General features: G+C 45.7%; 1 protein-coding gene across 1 annotated transcript in view; it reads left to right on the top strand.

Moving 5' to 3' along the window:
- The first annotated feature begins 3,776 nt into the window (after positions 1 to 3,776).
- The window catches only part of PRICKLE2 (prickle planar cell polarity protein 2), a 384,940-nt gene continuing 379,477 nt past the window's right edge, over positions 3,777 to 9,239 (top strand). Inside the window, exon 1 of the mRNA XM_088831558.1 lies at positions 3,777 to 3,917. The gene's annotated coding sequence lies outside the window, so the exon portion shown is untranslated. The remainder of the gene's footprint in view (positions 3,918 to 9,239) is intronic.

Here is a 9,239-nt window from a genome sequence, read left to right as displayed (position 1 = left end):
AACTTCCTTTGGCATATATGTGCATTTTGTTTTTGCTGGATTTATATTCCTGGATGCTCTAGGAGACTCAAAACTGAGAATTATTTCCCCCTGCAAACCTTGCTTGCATTCAAGATGTTTGCTGATTGTACCAAAACCTGAATATCTCATTTCCAGTCTCTTTCAAACTAACCATCCATCTGTCCCCCTTCCCTCCCTCCCTTCCTAGATGTGTTGCATATAAATACTAGAGTCAGACTGTACGTGCTGTGTGCCAAGTTGCTTCAGTTATGTCCAAATCTTTGCAACTCTATGGACCATAGCCCCCCAGGCTCCTCGGTCCATGGGGTTCTCCAGGCAAGAATACTGGAGTGGATTGCCATGCCCTCCTCCAAGGGATCTTCCCAACCCAGGGATCAAGCCCATGTCTCTTAAGTCTCCCTCATTGGTAGGCTGGTTCTTTACCACTGGAGAATGCCTTGGTTAAAATTCCAGCTCCTCCGTCTACTAGTTACGTGACCTTCGCTCTCTAGCCTCCGCTTTTCTCGTCTGTAAAATGCAGACGCTGCCTGGGTTGTGATGGGAATTGAAGGACATCTTTTGAGGCATCTGCATGTGGAGGCTGCTGTCTGTTGACTGTGACTGCTTCTATATCCAGACCATTCTGTAACCTCTGATTTCTTAACCTAGGTTTCCCGGCTCTGCCTTCCTTGTCCTTCTAGCTGGTAGATGACTTCTTCCTCAGCACTATCCATGATCTTGAGGTGACCTCTGGATTCCTAATCTTTACTTCCCTGGGCCAAGTTCAGTCAGAGAACACACTCTTAGCTAATCCTTATAGTTGAGTTTACTGATTCCTCCCAGTTTCTGGTAAGGAATAACCGAAAGAAGCTTTGAATTATATTATTTTTAGTTTCTCCTATGAAGTATGAGACATTCAGAATGCCTCAGAGGGAGGCATAAAGAGGCCAGGGAATTTTTTTTTTTTTTTTTTAACAATATGGGCCCAGCAGGAGGGAGAATTTCATAGCAGTTCTAGCAGGCTGGGAGAAAAGAGAAATACAGAGTGCTTCCCACGTGAGGACTATATAAGTATCTGTGGTTTTGCAATGGATTTGATCAGGATTGTAGAGGAAGCAGTTGAGACTAACGGTTAGCTCAGAGATTTAGGAAGAGCTGTAGCTATAAATTCTCCATTACATAGGTGATCCATTGATGATTTTTTTATGTGCTGATGGTATGACTTTTCACCTCTAAGCTCCTGAGAATTTTAAGAACAGGATTAGGAAGGAGGTGTGTGCCCAAAATTCACCAAGAAAGAGTGGAGGTTGCACTTAGACCCCATCCACAGCTGAATGCGTTTTCTTGATGCTCTATTTCATATTTTTACTTTCTCAAGAGTCTCCCAAAATAGCAATTTATGCACATTTGTCTTCCCATTTAATTTTGCTGTAACAATAGTTGGAAAAACATAACCAGATGCTTTCTTTTAAAAAAAGAAATCAACACATTGACATCAACATCAAAATTAATGCCCACTCTCCAGAAAGTCACTTTTTCAGTTAATAATTAAGTTGGCAAACCCAGCTCTTAAGTTCTGGGACCACATGATAGGTGCTTAGGTAAGTCGGGGGCTGGACCCTGACCTGACCTCAAGGAAATCAGCCAGCTAAGCTGCTCTTTCTTGAAGTTCCTTGGAAAAGCAGACTATAAGCCAGGATTCTTATTTAAGCAATTCAACTTTACTCAAGTAAGAGATGAATCCATTCTCCTTTTAAAAACATATCTTAATACATCACAGATGAGGTTAAAGTTCCCCTGGGCCAGCACTCTGGATCATGATGCTGGCCCTCTTAACTGAAGGTTCCAAGCTTGGGTCTGTATTTCCTGAACTTGCAGTTTACATTCTCTTACACACTCATGTACACATGGAAGATAAGTAACCTTGTTGTATGTTTTTCTCACAGACCATTTTCTCCTCACAGCCGGGACTCATGGGTGAGAAGAATCCCTTGCTAAAATTGAGGCTGGGAATTCGGGACCTCCTTCTCCCCCACTGCATTTCCTTTGGCAGAAACCAAACCTCCAACCTCCACACCCTGGGCTCTTTGCCCCTTCCTCCCTTCTCCTTTCCTATAGGTGGATCTTTTTGCCCATATTTGAAATTTCAGTCATAGCCCAGGTAGGTAGGCAGTGAATCATGTGATGTACACCTTCCCCAGCCATGGTGAATCAGTTAGGGTAAGCCCTCGACCTTCAGGGTCATCATGTAGGGTTGGGTCTAGCTGCTGTCTTGGATTCCATGCAGTAAAGGTTAGGCAGATGAAACGGCCTGACTGAAACAGTGCGGTCACCTCTCTGCCTCCTTTTCTGATTCTCGTACTCGTGTCATGTGGTTAATCTCTGTTGCCTAAACTTGAATTCCATAGCCTATTCTTTTCAGTTTTTTCATCCTTGAGTTAAATTGAGTTTCTGATACTAACAGAGAATTTCTCTTGATCTGCGTGATTATTGTTCACTTCAAGCACATCACTGACACTTCTTGTTCATTCTGGGCGATTAGTCATGTTGGAAGTTCAAGATTGGTTCCCAGTAGTCTCTGTTTGCGTGTGTAGGACACTTTTCTCAATGCTGGAATGTTTTTCAGTCCCCTTTCCCAGATTTCCCAAGTTGGAACATGTCCAAATCAAAGAATCTTTCCTTCCTTCTTGCTCTCCCCTCAGATGGACGACCAGGTGGCATCCTTGCTACCATCCTCTGCATCCCAACTCAAAAACTTACCTAGTTCCCATGTAGAAAGTCCAAGCTTCTATCTCTGATTAGTGAATTTATTGGATGAACTATTATGAATTGGGGGCTTCTGTGGTGGCTCAGATGGTAAAGAGTCCTCATGCACTGCTGGAGACCCGGGTTCAATCCCCGGGTCGGGAAGATCCCCCTGAAGAAGGGAATGGCAACCCACTCCAGTATTCTTTTCTTAAAAAATTTATTTATTTATTTTAATTGGAGGCTAATTACTTTACAATATTGTAGTGGTTTTTGCCATATATTAACATGTTTATTTTAATTGGAGGCTAATTACTTTACAATATTGTAGTGGTTTTTGCCATATATTAACATGACATGTTAACATGACATGTTAATATATGGCAAAAACCACTACAATATTGTAAAGTAATTAGCCTCCAATTAAAATAAATAAATTAATTTTTTAAGAAAAGAATACTGGAGTGGGTTGAAGACTCTTGAGAGTCCCTTGTACTGCAAGGAGATCCAACCAGTCCATTCTAAAGGAGATCAATCCTGGCTGTTCATTGGAAGGACTGATGCTAAAGCTGAAACGGCAATACTTTGGCCACCTCATGTGATGAGTTGACTCACTGGAAAAGACTCTGATGCTAAGAAAGTTTGGGGGCAGGAGGAGAAGGGGACGACAGAGAATGAGATGGCTGGATGGCATCACCGACTCTGTGGACATGAGTTTGAGTGAACTCCGGGAATTGGTGATGAACAGGGAGGCCTGGCGTGCTGTGATTCATGGGGTCGCGGAGAGTCGGACACGACTGAGCGACTGAACTGAACATGAATCAACCATGGGTGTACATGTGCCCCTGTCCTGAACCCACCTCCCACCGCCCTCCCCATCCCATCCTTCAGGATTGTCCCAGTGCACTGGCTTTGAGTGCCCTGTTTCATGCATCGAACTTGGACTGGTGATCTATTTCACATATGGTAATATACATGTTTCAATGCTATTCTCTCAAATCATCCCACTCTTTCCTAGAGAATTCCATGGACAGAGGAGCCTGGCGGGCTGCAGTCAATGGGCTTATGAAGAGTGAGACACAGCTGAGTGATTAATACTAACTATTATGAATTACTGAAAAATGACTTAATCAACATATATTGCCGAATATCCACCATGATCCGTCCTTCAGGTGAGATCCTAGGGACAGTTAAGAATAGAGTCAACCCAGTCAGCACCCATCATTTGGAGCTTGGAGTCCAGTGGCAAAGACCACTGGAAATGAGCACATATTATGAGGGTGTATCACAAAGGCTCATGGATTCAGGGCGTCTAAACATGAATCATAAGGTCTCGTTGACGCTGAGAGCCCTGTGGGAGTGAGCCAGGTAAAGAAGGAGGGGAGTGCACTTGGATTTGGGGCAGAACGTGGCCAAAGGCCTGGAGCTGGGAGGCAAGCCGAAATGACTTGGTGGCCACACCTGGAAGGCTCAGGAGATAAGAATAACTGTGCATCAAATTGTCACCTTTCAGAAAACAAATGCTCTCTTTTAACCAAAATAAATGGCTGGTGGGTGAGAAAGCTACGATCAAAACAAATGCCTCAGTTGTCACTGAATTGGAAACTGTTTTATTGACGTCAAGATATTTAAAAATACAAGTGAGGATTCTAAAACAGCCCTCTCTCCATCCCCAGTCATCAAAACTTCACACAACCCCGGGCTTCCCAGGGGGTCTTCTCAATATAGAAGAGCCTCTGAGGCCCCAAGGGTCCAGGTTTGTTTACTTTATGAACCTTTGCCTCCCTGTCTGGGTGGAGATAGAAATTGCAAAAATCTTGAAGAGTGAGATTTGGGGGAAAATGAGCAGAATTGTCAGTCACGCTGAAAAATCGCTGCTGATACCTGCTGCTTTTTCTCTTGCCTTTGATTTGTGACTGTATCTTTTAAACATTTTAAAAATATTTATTTGTCTGCCCCAGGTCTTTGTTGCAGCATGCAAACTCTTAGTCGTGGCATGTGGGATCTAGTTACCAGACCAGGAATTGAACCCAGGCCTCCTGCATTGGGAGCATGGAGTCTTAGCCACTGGATAATTGAGGAAGTCCCTGTGACTGTTTTTTGGGTTTTTAAAAATTTTTATTTATTTAATTTTTGACCTTGCTAGGTCAACATTGCGGCATGGCCTTTTCTCTAGCTGTGATGTGTGGGCTTCTCACTGCAGTGAGAAGCTTCTCTTGATTCGGAGCACGGAGTTTAGGTGCACAGGCTTCAGTAGTTACAGTCCCCTGACTCTCGACCACAGACACTATCGTTGTGGTGCATGGGCTTAGTTGCTCCATGGCATGTGGGATCTTCCCAGACCAGGGATTGACCCTATGTCTCCCACGTTGGCAGGCAGATTCTTTACCACTGAGCCACCAGAGAGGTCCCTGTGACTGTTTCTTAATCATCATCACATTATCATCAGGGTAGTAATAGCAGTTAACACTAAATAGTCAGTATCTCTGTGCCGGGCATCAAGCTAAGAACTGCTCATGCATCATCGTATTTAATCCTAACAAACCCCATAAGATGGGGACTGTTAAATTAAACAATATGAAATTGTCAATGGTCAACCTTTCCTGACCTATAAAAATGATGATTTCATATGGCTGAGCCAGGGCTTTACAAAAATTGCCCGTGTTTCCATAATTGGGGAATTGCTAAGCTGAAATGAGTACCTGGATTTGTATACCAGAGTGACTCTGCTTCTTGGCCTGGCTTGAGGGAGGGAGGGAGAGATTAGATACCATAAAGGTTCTGTGTTTTCCTCCCCTGTCCTACTCTCATGAGTTAAGAAAGGAGAGAAAAGTCAGAAGATGCTGAAGTCTGAACACATTCTAACAATCCTTACCCTTTTCACTCCACGGCCCCATCCCCTCCCTGATTCTATGTAAAACTGAATTTCCCCACAGAGGGAGTGATTGGCACTTGCTACCACCAGGTCCAGGGAAGTGATAACCACAGGCGCTGTCAGAAGCAGGTCCCCAAACAATAATGGGAAAAGTCTGCCTCTGCACCTCTACACTCTCCTTCCCACTAGTTATTTCATATCCAAAGCCCACCAGAGAGAAAGAGAGGAAGAGGGATGGGGTGGGAAATGCTGCTTGCTCAATACTAAAATCCTAGCAAAGATTCCCATCAGGTAGGGCAGTCATGCCTGGATTCCCAATGATCCCAGATGTATCTTGTTGCGGGAGTATGAGTATAAGGCATTCTTTAGGTGCCTCATCTAATGCTTCCTCATAACAGCTTTACAGAAGTGGTGGTGGTGGGGAGGGGCTCTTTTTATCATCCCATTTTACAGATGGGAAGACTGAGGCACAGAAGTGCTTTGGTAAGTTTCACGCAGCTAGTAGACTCTGGCCCCAGCACATCACATGCCTCTCTGACTCAGTCACCTGGACTGAGGGTTGAGAGAAGGTGATTCCCCAAAGGGAACCTGAGTGCTCTTAACCGGAAGAAGAGGGGCCGGGCGTGGGCACACAACTGCCCTCCATAGTGAGACTCGAGCAGAGTTTTGGTGGAGAGGATTTATTTCTTTTCCATCTAATGTTGAGCCCCCATTTCTAAGAACAGGAGGCTATAAAAAGGCAAAGGAAGGAAGTGTTAATTAAAAGGTCCCTGTGGGCTCTGGGGTTAAAAAACAACAATAACAAAAATCCTAGGGAGGCTTATAGCCAGGCCTTCTTTGCAAGGGCTCTTTGGCAGGACAGAGGTTTAGCCCAAGGCCCATAGACTGGTATGGGACCTTTCCAGCTCCCTCGTCCTTGTTTGTCAAGTGGCCGTAAAATATTGACCTCTTGGGCTGATAGGATTGGGAGTCCTAATACGTGCCATTTCCTTAGCCCTGTGCTTGGTGTGAGGCTGGTCCTCAATGAACAGTAACGTCTATCGTGACGTTGCTAATGCTCTTCAGATACACGTGTCTTTGGAATCCTTCCTCTTACGCCAAGAGTCTCATTTTCTCCACTCAAATCTTTGGTTCCTTTTTTTAAAAAAATTATTTTTATTTCTATTTGGCTGCACCATATCTTAGTTGAATCATGCTGGATCTTTAGATGTGGCGTAAGGGGTCTAATTCCCCCACTAGGGATTGAACCTGGGTCCTCTGTATTGGAAACATGGTATCCTAGCCGCTGGACCACCAGGGAAACTCCTGGTTCCTTTTTTAGAATCACAAGTTCAAGGACTTGGTCTAGTGCCTACAATTCTAGGAGTCCTGGTGGCACTTTTCCAGAACTTACGGTACGGTGTTCTTCTTTGGTGGGATGGGCAGTGCGGCCCAGTCAGTGGGGCCTCCTCTGATCAGCTTCATCTGTTTCCGTCAGATGCTAGAGAAACAAGAGCCCTTAGTCTTTTGATCTGAAGCGATCCAATGGCAGTGTCCTCCAGTGCTCCCTCTGGCCTTCTGTAACCATCCCATGAGATGCTCCTTGAACCAAGCCCGGTGGCCTCTGGCAGCCATTCTGGACTCAGCTTCCAGAACCCGCTCGCTCTGTCTTGGCTTCTCTTTGGATCCTGCCACTCCTCTCTCTGACTTGACTCTGTGGACTTCCCAAGTGAGTGTCCTGACTGATACAGATCAGTCAGGTGTCTTTTTGTTGTAAACGACAGAAACCCAATTGAAACAGACTTCGACAATGAAATAATTGAAAAGTCAGGAGTCAGAAGGATTCAGGGACTCAAACAGTATCATCACATGTCAGTTGACAACCCCTGACTTTGCTCTCTTTTCTGGTGGCTTCATTCAGGTAGACTTGTCCCCTCAGGTGGTGAAGTGCCCACCAGGAAAGGTGGCTGCCTGCAGGCTCCCGACTCGGCACCCTGCTGCAAGCCTGCCCTTGGCCAGTGACTGTGTCCACCCTGATGTTGGGCATGGCTATGTAACCTCTTTTAACCAAAAGAGTATGGTTGTCAATGAAAGCATGCCAGTTCTGAGCCTCGTCCTTAAGAGTTGCCTGCTTCCATTTGCTTTTCTCTTGTGCTTCTGAAATCACCATGAACATATGCCCCAGGTAGCCTAAAGGGACAGAGAAGGCAACGGCACCCCAGTCCAGTACTCTTGCCTGGGAAATCCCATGGATGGAGGAGCCTGGTAGGCTGCAGTCCCTGGGGTCGCTAAGAGTTGGACACGACTGAGCAACTTCACTTTCACTTTTCACTTTCATGCATTGGAGAAGGAAATGGCAACCCACTCCAGTGTTCTTGCCTGGAGAATCCTGGGGACACAGGAGCCTAGTGGGCTGCCGTCTATGGGGTCACACAGAGTCGGACACAACTGAAGCGATGTAGCAGCAGCAGCAGCCTAAAGGGAAAAAAGGCATCGAGAGCAGAGCTGCCCCACTGACCGCAGACGCGAACCAGAGGCAGAGCATGCCAGCGAGCCCACAGAGAAGCTATCAGTGAACCCCCGTGCTTGCTGTAGTGTGTGCCTCTGGCTGTGGGAGGGCCCAAAATGTAGTCTTGTGGTCACAACTGAGGGATGCATGGGCTATTCTCGTGATCACCATCCCCAGAAGAAAACTTTTCCTTTCTGATGGTTCCAACAAAAATCCCATGATTGATTTCAATTGGCCAGATTCAGGTATCTTTCTAGTGCTGGGGTGAAGGGGGAGAGAGAAGAGTCTAGAACCAAGACATAATTGCTGAAAGTGAAGAAGCGGTGGTCCTCTGCAGGAAAATCATGCTGCTATTATTAGAAGAAGGTGGGAAGGATGCTGAGAAGGCAAAGTGACCGACTCTCAATATACTATCCCTGAAGGGGATGTAGAAACCTGTGTCCTTGGCTCTATGTTAAGCCAGGAGCCAGGCTTGTTCATGTCTACACCCGTCTATGTAGGGTGGAATTCAGCTGGAGTTAAGATCCTGTCACCAGTTGGCTAGGTAGGGATGCCCAGGACACAGCGTTTAGTGAACCTTCAAAATTAACATGACCTCGTCCCTAACCTCTGTCCCTTTCCAGGACAGAATGGGTAAGGTGTCTTCAGCCAACTGCAGAATACTATTTGGCCACATTCCCTCCTTCCCCGCAATGCCAGCTCGACTTGGAGGTGAAAAGTAGCAGCTGGAATAATTGCTGTGTCCACACCTGGACCTGATTTAGAGGCCTTCTTTCTTGCCAGCCCCACTCCTCAATTGCACTCTTGGGGTTTTCCTCTCCGGTGGGGTTAGTGCCCTGCTGCTTCTGTGTCTTTGGGAGAGAATTAAACTGAATTGGAAGCATGACACGCAATAAATATAATCCCCTGGGCCTGTTTCACAGGGTCATTCAACTTCTTGCTGAATATCATCTAAAATGAAGTTGAATTAAAAACTCTACCTTTTTTGCTTTCTTCCTCTGAATCTCACCCTCTGTCGTGACCTTTCCCTGCTCTCTCTCTGTAATTGCTGCAATTCTTAAGCGACGTTTGGCTCCAAGATACTCTCGGGGAACTTCTGATGGACAGCACCCTGGGAAAGGACACATTTCT

The sequence above is a fragment of the Moschus berezovskii genome, chromosome 24 (genome assembly GCF_049115385.1).
Source record: "Moschus berezovskii isolate FMDL1 chromosome 24, NW_MosBer_1.0, whole genome shotgun sequence".
Classification (NCBI taxonomy): Eukaryota; Metazoa; Chordata; class Mammalia; order Artiodactyla; family Moschidae; genus Moschus; species Moschus berezovskii.
Note: the sequence above shows the minus strand (reverse complement) of the source record. Positions and strands in the feature narration are given on the sequence as shown.